Source organism: Gobius niger (assembly GCF_951799975.1).
Source record: "Gobius niger genome assembly, chromosome: 3".
In the NCBI taxonomy this organism is placed as follows: domain Eukaryota; kingdom Metazoa; phylum Chordata; class Actinopteri; order Gobiiformes; family Gobiidae; genus Gobius; species Gobius niger.
In genome coordinates this window covers 3,450,964-3,465,799 of record NC_136854.1, presented here as the reverse complement: position 1 = coordinate 3,465,799, position 14,836 = coordinate 3,450,964, and the positions used below count along the sequence as shown (strand labels likewise).

Genomic DNA, 14,836 nt, shown 5'->3' with positions numbered 1-14,836 from the left:
CAAAAAACCTGGTTCAGGAGGGGGCTGTGGAGTGCGCAGCATGTAAGACGCATCTACAGACGCTCCGCTAGAATGTGATTTTATATGTATTTTAACACCTTTTTCAAACTTCTTTTTGGACACCACATATTGCTAATAACGATTACGGTCAGTTAATTCTTGAACCAGCTGTGAACCTTTGGACAATCATGAACACCAGAGCAAAGACCGACGCATCTAAGGTGGGCCTCACACAGCCTGGAGGCTCGCCTGAACCCGGAGCCGATTTCGAGCAGGATGCTAACGATGCTAACGAGCGGCTGCTAATCCGCATGGAGGCAATGATGGAGACTATGTGTACAGACTTTGTGAGTCAGTTTGAGCAGATTGTATCTGGGGCAGTTAGAAAGGAAATCTCTGCTGCCTGTGAGCCATTACAGAGAAAGATATTTGCGCACGATCAAACTATTGCAAACCTCGAGGATGCTGCTACTGACCACGATGCCCAGCTAACTAGCTTACATGCTACGGTAACTTCGCTGAGCGAGCGTGTTGGTTCCCTGACGCAAAAATGTGAAGATTTGGAAGGAAGGTCGAAATTGAATAATATACGAGTGGTGGGTGTCCCAGAAGGGTCCGAAGACTCTCGTCCAACTGTGTTTGTTGCTAAACTGCTTCAAAACTTGCTAGGCTTGGACAGGGAACCAGTGCTGGATCGTCCTCACCGGACCCTCCGCCCTAAGCCGAAGGAAGGGGAGCCCCCATGCCCGTTTGTTGTGAGAGTGAATATGTTTCAACAGCGCTGCGAAATCCTACAGAAAGCTGGATCGTCTGGACCTTTATTTTACAAAGCAAAGAGGGTTTCAATTTTCCCAGATTTCACTGCTGCTGTGGCCAAGAAGCGAGCTGCATTTGCCAAAGTCAAGAAGGAGCTTCACTCGTGTCCTGGTGTGAAATTTGGACTTTTCTATCCAGCCAGGTTGCATATCACTCCTTCGAGGGGACAAACTCACAAATTTGAAGACCCAACATTGGCTATGGACTTTGTGCTGAAACGTCTTAAAACCGTGGTGGTCCCAGACTCCGTTTGAGGTTAGGTAACATACCGGTTGAGGTAAACTTTTTGCTCTGTCATTATTACATATTATAATTTGGGTGTTCTCCTTGTTCTACTGGCAGAATTATGTTGTTTTTTGGCAGGTCCACTTAATTGATATATCCAGTACTATTTTATATTTACTAATATTTATACTAATCGTTATTGTCATGTTTTGTCACTTTTTTCATTTTGATGTTCTGTTTTTTTGGTTTTTTGATTTGTTTCTTGGGTGATCATTTATCACTGCACTACTTTATGTCTAGATTATTGCCTTTTTTAAATATTATAATTTTTTTTTTTGTACTACCAATATTTCTTTAGACTGTAATTTTAGTGGTTTCTTTTATTTATTTATTTACTTTATCTACCTTTTATTCTTTTTTTTTCTTTTTTTTTATATATATATACCAAGGTGTCATTTGCTTTTTGTTTTTTTTTACCTAATAAGGTGTGTTTATATCTATCTTTTTTTATTTATTATTATATTTCACATTCCATTTGGAGGGGTTTGTAGTGAAATCTTCCTCCAGGGCCTTTTGCAGGCTAAGTTATGGGTGTTTTGGGGTGGAGTGGGCATCGCACATCCCGTTTGGGGGGATGCTTCTGCGAGAGTTCAGATGTTTATGTTTGGTGTTTTTGTTTCATTTTGTTTTGTTTTTACACGCCAACCTTTCCTTTTGGTTTATTTTTTCCTTTATATTGTCGACCAATTGTTCAGGCTTGCCCCCATACAACCCTATTGTTTAAATTTAAGATGTTATGCTTTCCTCAATAGGACAGGACCTCCGGTTCACAAGCTTTAATTGCAAGGGACTAAATAACCCCATTAAACGCAGTAAAGTGCTTCATCACCTTCAGCAGCTTGGTGCTCGGGTTACTTTTTTGCAAGAAACTCATCTTCGAAATGCAGATCATCCAAAATTGAAGAAGGGCTGGGTGGGTCAGATATTTCATTCCTCCTTTTCCGGTAAAGCCAGAGGCACGGCTATTCTTCTACATAAATCTGTTCCCTTTGTTTCAGACCAGGTTATTTCTGATGCTAACGGTAGGTACATTATTGTCACTGGGACAATTTTGGACTTCCGTGTTGCACTAGTTAATATTTACGCGCCAAACACAGACGACGAATCCTTCTTTAAGCGCTTATTCTGCTCTATACCGGATTTATCTACGCATTTTTTGATATTGGGTGGAGACTTTAACTGTTGGCTCGATCCTAATTTAGACAAGGGCAAAACCAGCTGCCACTTCACGTTCAGCTAAAGTTATTCAGTCTTTTATGGATGAATTCTCTGTAACTGATTCATGGCGTTTTTTCAATCCTTCTAAAAGAGAATATTCTTTTTTTTCACCTGTGCACCGTACATTTACTCGCATTGATTTATTTCTAGTTGATAATCGATTACTTTCATCTATAACTTCATGTCGTCTTGATGCTATTGTTCTTTCTGATCATGCGCCTCTAGTAATGGACATCAAACTAAGCATGATGACAACTGAACGTCCAAATGTGCGCTTATTATCAGACAATAATTTTGTGAACTTTGTCTCAGGACAAATAGATTTCTTCCTAAGCACTAATAGAACCTCAGGGGTCTCTGCTTCTCTTCTTTGGGAGTCGCTTAAAGCATATGTGAGGGGAGAAATTATTTCATATACACATTATGAGAATAAAGTGAGACAAGAAAAGCTGCATAGTTTGAGAGAGCAAATCTTACAACTAGACAATATATATTCACTCTCACCTTCTCCGAATTTGTATAAGGATCGTGTTTCATTACAATCAGAATTTGACACAATTATGACTTACCGTACTACTGAACTTATGCTTCAATCAGGAGCTCGGTTTTTTGAACATGGTGATAAGGCTAGTAAATTGCTAGCACACCAAATCCGACAGGTATCCGCCTCTCGCCAAATAACTAAAATCCAAACAACTCAAAGTGTAACAACTGATCCATCGGAAATTAATTAGACCTTTAAAACATTTTACAACTTACTATACACATCTGAATGCACTCCTTCAGGTGACGATTTTGAAACTTTTTTCTCAGGTTTAACTATTCCCACGCTCACTCAGGAAACTGCTACTAATGGCTCGGTTCCACCTACCCTACTCTACTCTACCCTGCTCTACTTTGCCTGCATTTGAAATGTTTCCACCAGCCCACTTTACAGTTAACTGGTACTTTTTTTAGTACCTGCTTGGCCCTGGTACTAACCAGGCCAAGCAGGTACTGTTTCCAATGGATACAGTCAAAAGCAAAGCCATATCCATGGATACACCCTGGTAACCATGGATACAGTATCAGATTCTACAGAATAGTGGAAACACAACCAGGCCAAGTAGAGTAGGACCAAACCAAGTAGAGTAGAGAAGGGTAGGGCTGGTGGAAACGAGCCATAACTTAGGCAAACCAATAGCTCTTGTTGAACTCAATTCTGCAATACAGTCTCTTCAAGGTGGGAAATGCCCGGGCCCCGATGGCTATCCGACAGAGTTTTATAAAACATTCAAAGACAAAATTGCCCCTTTGTTATTGGACATGTACAATGAATCACTTATTTCTGGAGTTTTACCTCAAACGCTTAACCAGGCCACAATTTCAGTTCTTCTGAAGAAGGGAAAGGACCCCCTTAATTGCTCATCCTACCGCCCCATAAGCCTTTTAAATGTAGATTTTAAACTGTTATCCAAGGTTCTTGCTACACGTCTTGAGTCTCATTTACCTACTATCATTAGTCCAGACCAAACAGGTTTTATTCAAAATAGACATTCTTTTTCTAATCTTAGGAGACTATTCAATATAATCTATGACACCTCACCAACTAATTCACAAGAAGCACTTATTTCGTTAGATGCCGAAAAGGCGTTTGATCGCGTGGAATGGCCTTATTTGTTTTATACAGTCAAAAAGTTTGGTTTGGGAGACACTTTTTTATCTTGGATCAGACTACTTTACTCTAACCCACTAGCCTCGGTTAGAACAAACACTACTTATTCTGATTACTTCTGCCTTTATCGTTCGACAAGACAAGGATGCCCACTTAGCCCTCTTCTATTTGCATTAGCTATTGAGCCTTTAGCAATTGCATTACGTTCCAACCCCAAAATCACAGGCATACGTAGATATGGTTTGGAGGCAAGGGTGTCCTTGTATGCCGATGATCTACTTTTATACTTATCGGACATAAATGCATCAATCCCCGCTGCTTTACGTCAACTCTCGGATTTTGGCAAGTTATCAGGTTATAAGCTTAATCTAAATAAAAGTGAGATTTTTCCTCTCAATTTAGCTTGTAATGTTTCTTCCCTGCGTCGGTTCCCCTTTAAAGTAACCTATGACAATTTTACACATTTTGGAATTCAGGTTCCTTACAAACCGGAGAACTTGTTTAAAATAAATTTTTCTCCCTTAATGCTTAAGGTGAAAGAAGATTTTGAACGATGGTCGCTGCTTAAACTGTCTTTAGTAGCGCGCATTAACTGTGTAAAAATGAATGTCCTGCCTCGCTTTTTGTATTTGTTCCAGTGTATCCCCCTTTTTCTACCCAGCTCTTTTTTCACTCAAATTGATACACTAATTTCAGAATTTCTTTGGGACAAGAAGATCTCGAGGTTGTCCAAACATTATTTACAAAGACCTAAGTTGCTTGGAGGGATGGCTTTGCCTAATTTCAGATATTATTATTGGGCCACAAACATTAGAACTCTTAAATATTGGCTTCAGTCTGGAACATCTCCTCCAGACTGGTTAATCATGGAGAGGAACTCTGCTAAACCGGTTTCCCTTTCGGCTTTGCTTTATTTGCCAATTCAATGTCCGACAATAAAGTATACTAAGAATAAGATTGTTAAAACATCTCTCAAAATCTGGTCACAATTCAAACGGTATCAGATAGCAGATAATCACTTTTTTCTCCCATCGCTAACGGATAAGGCATTTTTGGTTTGGTCCACACATGGTGTACGGTCATTTAAAGATCTTTTTATTGACAATATCTTTGCCTCTTTCCAGCAGCTTTCGTCTAAATTCTCGATCCCAAAGCAACACTTTTTTAGATATTTGCAAGTCCGCAGTTTTGTTCAAAGTAATTTCCCTACATTCCCAAACTTGCCCGAAGATTCCACTTTGGACTTTTTGCTTTTGCCCTCTGCTAATTTGAAAGGATCCATTTCTCTTATATATAATGGGATATCGTCAATACATTCTGACTCTCTTGGCTCAATCAAAGTTCTTTGGGAGGGAGATTTGGGGGAAGGAATATCTGATGAAGATTGGTCTCAAATATTAAAGCGGGTTCATAAGTCCTCTATATGTGCAAGACATTGTCTTATACAATGTAAACTCCTTCACCGAGTTTATTACACAAAGTCTCGGCTATCCAAAATATATCCCAATATCTCACCAACGTGTGACAGATGCCAACATTCTCCAGGAAATCTTATTCACATGTTTTGGCTCTGTCCACAATTGATAACCTATTGGACCAACATTTTTGGTATTATTTCCAAAGTGATTGGCAGGACAATAGACCCAAACCCTTTGAGTGCTTTGTTCGGAATACTTAATCGGCCACCTTCCCTCTCCACCTCACATGGCAACTCTCTTGCTTTTATGACCCTTCTAGCAAGGAGGGTCATTTTGCTAAAATGGAAATCTCCGCAACCTCCCTCTGTTACCCACTGGCTTAGGGATGTTTTATATTTTCTCAAATTGGAAAAAATACGTATGACGCCCCATGGCTCTTCTGACAGATTCACTCAGACCTGGAATCCCTTGTTTAATTTGCTTAATCAAATGAACTTTCCCTCTGTACCGGATTAACTTTTTTATTTATTTATTTTTTCTCCTATATTACCTGTGGGGCGCCATACCTTTTTCTTTATATTTTTTTTTCTTGTGTATGTTTTGGACATGCTTTTAGTTAGCTGGTTGGTTGGTGTGCTTTTGTTTTGTTTTGTTTTGTGTGTGATTTAAGGAGATTGGATCAGTATTCTTTTTCCCTTGTCTTTAATCTGATTTGTTTGAAAACTCTGCACAATCTCTGTAAAACTTCAAATAAACAAAGTTTAAAAAAAAAAAATAAATAAAATAAACCTGGTTCAGATCCCGACAACTTTAATAACAACCTCCCCCTTCCATTTACAGCAAACTAATTGAGCGAACAGTTGCAGCTCAACATCAGGACTATCTTCAATCAAACTATCTCTTTGAACCTTTTCAATCCGGTTTTCTCACCGAAATGTCTCTTGTCAAAATAACCAATGACCTCCTTCGTGCAGTGTACTCAGGCCTCCTCTCCATTCTCATCCTCCTTGACCTCAGTGCTGCCTTTGATACCATATCTCACTTTTCCTTGAGCGTCACAGGCTCTGCTCTCCTATGGTTCACATCCTCACTCACCAACAAAGAACAATTCATTCAGGTCAAACACATCAAATCTTCCTCATCACCATGACATTACGGGTTCCTCAAGGCTCAGTTTTAGGTCTACTCTTGTTTTAAATTTACATTCGTCCCCTCGGCAATACTTCTCGTTACTTTGGTATTCAGTTTTATTGTTATACACAACTTTATCTGTCCACAAAACCCCATTCCACTTGCCCCACCACATTAACCAACTGTTTACAGGCCATTACAGCTTGGATGTCAGCAAAGAAACTCCAACTCAACAGCAGTAAAAGTAAAATAATATTCATTGGCTCAAAATCCACTTAATCCAAATCCCCACCCTTCAATATTTGCATCGACGGCTGCCTGGTTCCATCTCTCCCCAAGTTAAAAGCCTTGTTGTCATACAGGACTCTACGTTTTCATTCCATCCATCCATCCATTTTCTTCCGCTTTATCCGGGGCCGGGCCGCGGGGGCAGCAGTCTCAGCAGAGATGCCCAAACTTCCCGGTCCACACACACCTCCTCCAGCTGTTCTGGGGGGACCCCGAGGCGACACCAGGCCAGCTCGGAGACATAGTCCACCGTGTCCTGGGTCTTCCACGAGGCCTTGTCCCACTAGGACATGGCTGGAACACCTCCCGCGGGAGGCGACCAGGAGGCATCCGGAACAGATGCCCTAGCCACCTCAGCGGGCTCCTTTCGACGTGAAGGAGCAGCGACTCTACTCCGAGCTCCTCCCGGGTAACTGAGCTCCTCACCCGATCTCGGATCGCGAAGGAAACTCATTTCGGCCGCTTGTATTCGCGATCTTGTCCTTTCGGTCATTACCCAAATCTCATGACCATAGGTGAGGGTGGGAACGTAGATCGATCGGTAAATCGAGAGCTTTGCCTCCCGACTCAGCTCCCTCTTCACCACGACAGACCGATACAGCGACCGCATCACTGCTGATTCCGCACCGATCCGTCTGTCGATCTCACGCTCCATCCGTCCCTCACTCGTGAACAAGACCCCGAGATACTTGAACTCCTCCACTTGAGGTAAGGACTCCCCACCGACCTGTAGAGGAGAAACCACCTTTTTCCGGTGGAGAACCATGGCCTCAGATTTGGAGGTGCTGATTCTCCTCCCGCCCGCTACACACTCGGCTGCAAACCGCCCCAGAGCGTGCTGAAGGTCCTGGTTCGTTGAAGCCAACATCATCCGCAAAAAGCAGAGATGAGATCCTGAGGCTCCCAAACCGGACACCCTCCGGCCCCTGGCTGTTTTCATTCTCCTCCCACATAAACAATACTATCCACACAGCCTCCTTCCACCTACACAACATCTCCCGACTCCGCCCATCTCTCTCACAACACTCCACCCAAGTACTTTTTCATGCCCTTGTCAAATCATGTCTGGATTACTGCAACACTCTCCTCTCTGGTCCCTCCCAAAAACTCATACAACAATTTCAAAATGTCCATAACGCTGCAGCAAGAATAATCACTCCAACCAAATCCATAGAGCACAACACACTATGGATCATCCAACTCCACTGGCTCCACATAACCCACATAATCCAGTACAAACTCCCACGCTCACATTTAAGGCACTCCATAATAATAAGGCGCCATCAAATAAAATGAATTATTATTACTCCTTTAACAGACAAATGACTACCGTTTTTACCGACACTCCCTTTATTTGAAAAGCATTTGAACAGAAACATGAACAAAGCTGACACAGACTCAGAATAATGACGTTTTTTCATCTCTCTCTTCAACCAGTGTTTGTGACTCAGGCTAAAAACGTGACTTATCACATTTGTTACGTCACTCACCGAGACGCACAAAGAAAGAAATGTTTTTTTTAGTAACTCACTGATGCAAGTATTGTGTTACTGATCATACATGTTTTTCTGAAGTCATATATCCCTATAGCTGATTTTCTTTCCTTGTAGTTGAATAAAATGTGGTTTGTCCATCAGTATATTCAAAAACTTGTTTTTAGAATTTAGATTTTAGAAATGTTTCATAAAGTTAGGGATGAGTTTGGGTAACTATTCAATTTAAATGTTGGTTCTTCTCGCTACATCGTCCAATCAGGTTCAAAATAAAACTAATAAAGAAGCTGAGTTTATACATAACATTTTTTTTTTTTTTAATAGGCCCGAGCCGGATGCAGTCCCTGGTCTCCGGAAATGATCGTACTTTTAACCCGCTAAATGTGGCCAAAAACTCACCAAAGTTGGCGGAGACATTGGGGTGGTGTAAAAATTTATGGGAATAGACTAATTGGCCGTGCCCACAAAAAAATGCCTCCACCGCGCCCTCTCGAAGTTGACCCTATTCAAATGAAAATGTGCGTTTTTGGGCGTACGCCCAAACCCTTCGGCACAGTCAAAGGGCACATCAGGGTAACCCAAAAACTGAATTGGAGCACCACGCCCGGACGCACAGGGAGGCGGCCATTTTGACTTTCAAGTGGCCTTTCAAGTGGCTTGTAAGTGGCCCACCCATCCTCTGTGAAAATAGCCAGAGTTCTTAGCCTGGTTGCATGTTGGCCTCTGTCAGAGTTTGTCCTGAAATTCGTCAAATTCCCTTATTTCCCCCTTTCTTCACAAAAGCCACAGTTTTAGACTCGTACGTATTTATACTACCCCTCTGTCATCGAAAGATGAAGCTTTAATTTGGACGTTTTTTGCTCCAAATTCATCTTTTTTTGGACTGTACAATAAAAGGAAGTTCAGTTTGGCTTTTTCCTGTCCGTCTCTCTGTGTGTTCCTCGTACTAGTATATGGGTCTTAACCAAATATTGCTTCAACATCGAGGGTGCTGTGGGGCTAGAGCACCCTCTCAACAAATCTTTGGGCGGCCAGGGGAATTTACTCAAATTACAAAATATTTAAATATATTATTATCTTATCTTATGAAGATATTTGTTAGTTCGGCTGGTACATCTTCTGTGCCTGTGTAGCATCATATGTAGAGCATTGAGCGAGAGTGATCAGGGGGGCTTAAAATGGGACGAGAGCAAGCGTGGCAGTCGAAAGGCGGGGGGAGTGCCCCAGGGGCGAGGGCCTTCATCGCTGCTTGCGGCTTTCATGTGAAAAATCTTACTGACTATTTCACTAAATGCGTCTGACGGAGAGACCGGTTTGTGCGTTTCTTCCTGGAGTGACTCAGAGCCGCACATGGATTGGCTGCGGACCAGGTGGGCGGAGCTTTAGGCCAGTTGGGCGGGGCTACAGATAGGTGACACAAGGAGAGGCTCATACAGCAGACAGTGATGAGGGAAGGAGAATTACCCTGAGGCTGAAAATCTCTGCAAAGGGACCAGCGCGTCGGAGTAACCTCAGCGTTAGCGACTCACATACTTTTATTGACACCAGTTATTTTCCAGTGGAACCAGACGGAGACCCTCTGCTTTAACAGTAAAGTCAGCTTCTGTAAAGTGAGACGTCGGCCGTTGTGGAAACACTTTTTTAACTCTTGGCATCACAGCGATTTACAACAAAAACCTACAGAAATCTAGAAATGAATGTTGATGTTGAGACTTTTCCTAAAGGTCATGAGTCATTCCAGACAATGACAAGGCAATGACTGTAACATGTCAAATAAAAACGTCAATTATCATTTTTATATTTGAGAAACCAGTGTTTACATCAAATGAAGAGAAACTAGCCCCACAGCAAAGACCACAGTGCCATCTACAGCCACACGTCAGTATTACAGCTACAGAGATTACAACTATAGTTTGATTAGAAAATAGTGATAAACATGACTCAGCTAAAATAATAAACATGAAACTGAGCATTTTAGGTCTGATTAAAGAGTCAATAAATCAGATTTTAGACCAACAAAGGCCAAAGAACAAGGAAATAAAGGAAGAAAGTCTCAACCAGACTAAAGACTAAACCAGGACTAAACCAGGTCTATCCCAGAGCAGGGGTTGAATATGATGAGAGCAGTCGAACCTGAGCGGATCCACAGAGTCCACCGTGTCCCAGAAAAAAAGTGCGTCTGACGGAGAGACTGGTTTGTGCGTTTCTTCCTGGAGCGACTCAGAGCCGCACCTGGATTGGCTGCGGTCCAGGTGGGTGGGGCTTCAGTCCTGGTGGGCGGGGCTGCAGACAGGTGACAGGAGGAGAGGCTCATACAGCAGACAGTGTGCAGAAATGCTGTGGAACCTGCCCGACCAGGAGCAAAGAGCAGCTCCGCCTCACGGGACTCCACAGTCAATGATTAGACTCATGTGTTTGAAAGAGGCACAAGTGGGAGGAGCTATATTTGTACTTGAGTAACGTCATGGAAACATTACAGGATTAATGTAACGTAAACAGGACCCGACCCCCTGTTTACGGCGCCCGGGTCCCGAACTGAACCGCGGACCAAAAACTGTGAAGAAGCTGAATATATAAACTTTATCAAACAGGGTCAATGACTTCCTGGAGCTTCGGGCCCTGAACATGCCTGATGCTGCCCCCTGATGGACACCGGGAGTCACTGCACATCTCATGGGTGTTGAGGGTAATGGAGGCCAAATCAGGCGTGAACCGCTCGCCTCAAAGGTGGAAAAGAAAAGGTTTCATTTAAGGCCAGACGCTGCAGGTGAAACAGGGATGTTTCCAGATTCTACTTTTGTCCATTAAAGGTCACATGACAGGTTTAATGCTTCTGGAAATATGACTTATTTACAAGAATAACATCAGTTACATAATTATCAGTTCAGTGAAGCAGTGATTTGAATGAAGAAATGTTGGGCAGAAAAGTTATTTTAATTAGATTTTTGAAGCTGCTGACAGGAAGTGACATAGATAAAGGTAAAGTTTGACTCATTTCCCATTGACTTAACATGGTTGGTACGGCAGTCCCTCCAGGATTTCGTGGGCATTTTTTGTGATTGTTGGGGTAAAATGCCATTTTTCCAAAAGTTGCGATGAAAATATGCAATTTTTTCAGCTTAAAACAATATATTTTTACATTAAAAAATAAGGGATGCACCGATACTGATACCAGTATCGGGTATCAGGCCGATACCACATGCTTGTACTCATACTCGTACTCATACTCATGAGGTGCCGATACCAGAAACCGATACCATTTGATGTGCGGCCAGCGCACTGACGAGGCGCACCTCTCAGCTGAGGAGAGAAGAAGCAACAAACTGGAAAATTCTTTAGTGGAAATATAATAATCCACATAGAGCTGACTTTATTACAGACTGCACTCTCTGCAGTCTGTGCTGGATTTAACCAGAGCTTAATGTTGTTAGTGCTGCAGCGTCTGCAGTGTTTACAACATACAGGCTAACACTGCTAACTCACGGCTAGCAGCTTTGGCCATTCTGATGCCGTTTTAAACCCAGGGGTCTATTCATCTGAAAAGCTAACCCAGCAACTAAAAAGTCCTCAAGAAATCCAATTAAAGAGATACAGAATGTCCATATTGAGCGAAAATGAGCTGCAGCAGAACAATGAAAACGCTGTAGCTACTCGCTAAGATGCTACAAACACACAAGAAAATCTACACGGAGCTGAAGCAAACACGAAAAGAGACCATTTAAGTAACATCTCAATACTATTGTTAAATAAAAATACATAAATGATTAAAGCACAGGCATTGGGAGCTTTAGGACATGGGCTTTTCTGTCTATGATGGACAGTGCAATAAAAATGTAATATTATACTGAATGAAAATATAATAAATTAAAGCCGTGCGTGGCGATAAAGGCCCTCGACTCTTGCAAGCCGAGCTGGGCTCTTTCTCACCCAAAACTGCTGTAGCCTCTGCCTCACACCCAACCTGGCCTCACTCTTGCACCGGCAAGAAAAGAGAAAGCATTCTAAAAGTGTCAAAGCCATATTTGAACTGGCAACCTCCTACACCAAAGACCAGCACACTATCACTGAGCTGTAACTCCATATTAATGTGGGCCTGATGTGGGCTACTCTTCTTTAAATCACCGGTTAATAAATCATTCCCAGTACACCACTGGAGGGGAGTGGTAAATTCAGGTCATGTGTCCCACCATACACTTTTTTCAATTGTCTTCAACATTGTCCCCAGTGTTGCCTCAGTTGTTTCCCTACTATCCCACAATTTCTTTGTCTTTAGTTTGCATATTCTGGAAGCGTTCTTTCCACATTTTTCAAGAGGGTGGGAACATAGGCGTTAATTCATGTTATATCCATTAGGTGCCGAGTCCAAACAAAACCCCCCAAAAAAGTCAAGGTCAGAATTGATCCAGCAGTCTCACAATTGGGAAACCAACATTCTTGCTATGACGCTCGACAGAGACCGCAAATGCCAGCCGACATGAAAAAATATCTAATGAAATACCCCGCGCTCATGTGTTTTAAACTTGGACAAGTGTGCAGCGGCCCATGTGTGGACTAGCTACCTCCTTCACCTCAGACGACCACACTATCACTGAGCTATAAGTCCATACAAACATGGGCCTGATGAGGGCGAGGATTCTCTAAATTCACGGGCCAAAATTAGGTCCCAGCAGCCCACTGGAGGAGAGGGTTTTTTTCCCTGTTTTTGATGAGGGTGGAACCATAGGCAGTGATTCATGTTCTTTCCAGTAAATGCAGATTTCAAAAGAAAAAAAAATGGTCAAGGTTGGGATCGATCCAGCAACTATACAGATGGGAACCCATCACTCTACCAATGAGGCTACACAGGCTGTGTGAAGAACATAGCGGATTTTGCATTCACCTTATGAAAGACCGCAGTTGTGTATTACAGTTTGGGCAATAATACACTGCTCACAAAAACTTAGGGCACACTCAAAAAACACATCCTAGATGTCAATCAATTCGATTTTTCAGAGGAAAATCTTTATTCATACTGTAGGGCAATGTGTTGAGAACAAAATAACATAAGAATGAGAAATGGAAATCAAATGCTCAGCCCCTGCAGGTCTGGATCCAAAATTATAGTCAAAATCAAAGTGACAAATCAGGTCACTGGTTGATCCAAATTCTGTAGAAATTCCTCCAAACGAGTCTGTATCATCCTCAGTAGTGTGTGTGGCCTCCACGTGCCTGAATGCAATCCCTACAACGCCTGGGCACGCTCCTGATGAGACCACGGATGTCCTCCTGAGGGATCTCCTCCCAGACCTGGATTAGAGCATCAGTCAGCTCCTGGACAGTCCGTGGTGCGACGTGGCGTTGATGGATGGACCGAGACATGATGACCCAGATGTGCTCTCTTGGATTTAAGTCTGGAGAACGGGCAGGCCAGTCCATAACATCAATACCTTCATCATGCAGGAACTGCTGACACACTCTTGCCACATGTGGCCTGGCATTATCAGGCATCAGAAGGAACCCAGGGCCCACAGCACCAGCATATGGTCTTACAATAGGTCTGAGGATCTCATCCCGGTACCCAATGCCAGTCAGGGAACCTCTGGCTCGCACATGGAGGGCTGTGCGGCCCTTCAATGAAATTCCTCCCCAGACCATCACTGACCCACCACCAAACCGATCATGCTGGATGATGTTGCAAGCAGCAGAACGTTCTCCAGGGCGTCTCCAGACTCTGTCATGTCTGTTACACGTGCTCAGGGTGAACCTGCTCTCATCCGTGAAGAGCACAGGGCACCATTGGCCAATCTGCCAATCGCTGTGTTCTCAGGCAAATGCCAAACGGGCTGCACGGTGTTGGGCAGTAAGCACCGGCCCAACTTCGTCGGGCCCTCATACCACCCTCATGGAGTCAGTTTCTGACCGTTTGAGTACCAACATGCACATTTATGGCCCTCTGGAGGTCATTTTGTAGGACTCGGGCAGTGCTTCTCCTGTTTCTCCGTGCACAAATAAGCAGATAGCGGTCCTGCTGCTGGGTTGCTGACCTCGGTCGCCCCCCCCCCCAGGTCTCCTGGTGTACTGGCCTGTCTCCTGGTATCTCCTCCATGCTCTGGACACTGCGCTGGGAGACAAAGCAAACCTTCTTGCCACAGCACAAATGGACATGCCATTTTGGATGAGCATCACTCCCTGAGCAACTTGTGTGGGTTGTAGATGCCTCCTCATGATACCTCTAGTGGTGAGAACACTGGACAAATGCAAACGTGTTCCAAAAATACGGTACAAAGGATGAAAACAAGGAAATGGTCTGTGGTCACCACCTGCAAAACCATTCCTCTTTTGGAGTGATCTTGCTAATTGCCTCTCATTTCCACCTGTTGTCTGTTTAATTTCCACAACACCAAGTGAAATTGATTCACAATAAGCGTGACTTCCTAACTGGACAGTCTGATATCCCAGAAATTTGACTGACTTGGAGTTACATTGTGTTTTTTGAGTGTGCCCTAAGTTTTTGTGAGCAGTGTATATACTACACATACATATGCATATACCTA

At 43.1% G+C, this 14,836-nt stretch overlaps 1 protein-coding gene across 1 annotated transcript in view; it reads right to left on the bottom strand.

The window, feature by feature from the left end:
* The window catches only part of LOC306960576 (protein NLRC3-like), a gene marked incomplete at both ends in the record, with an annotated part of 115,704 nt that overhangs the window by 39,201 nt on the left and 61,667 nt on the right, over positions 1-14,836 (bottom strand). The window lies entirely within an intron of this gene.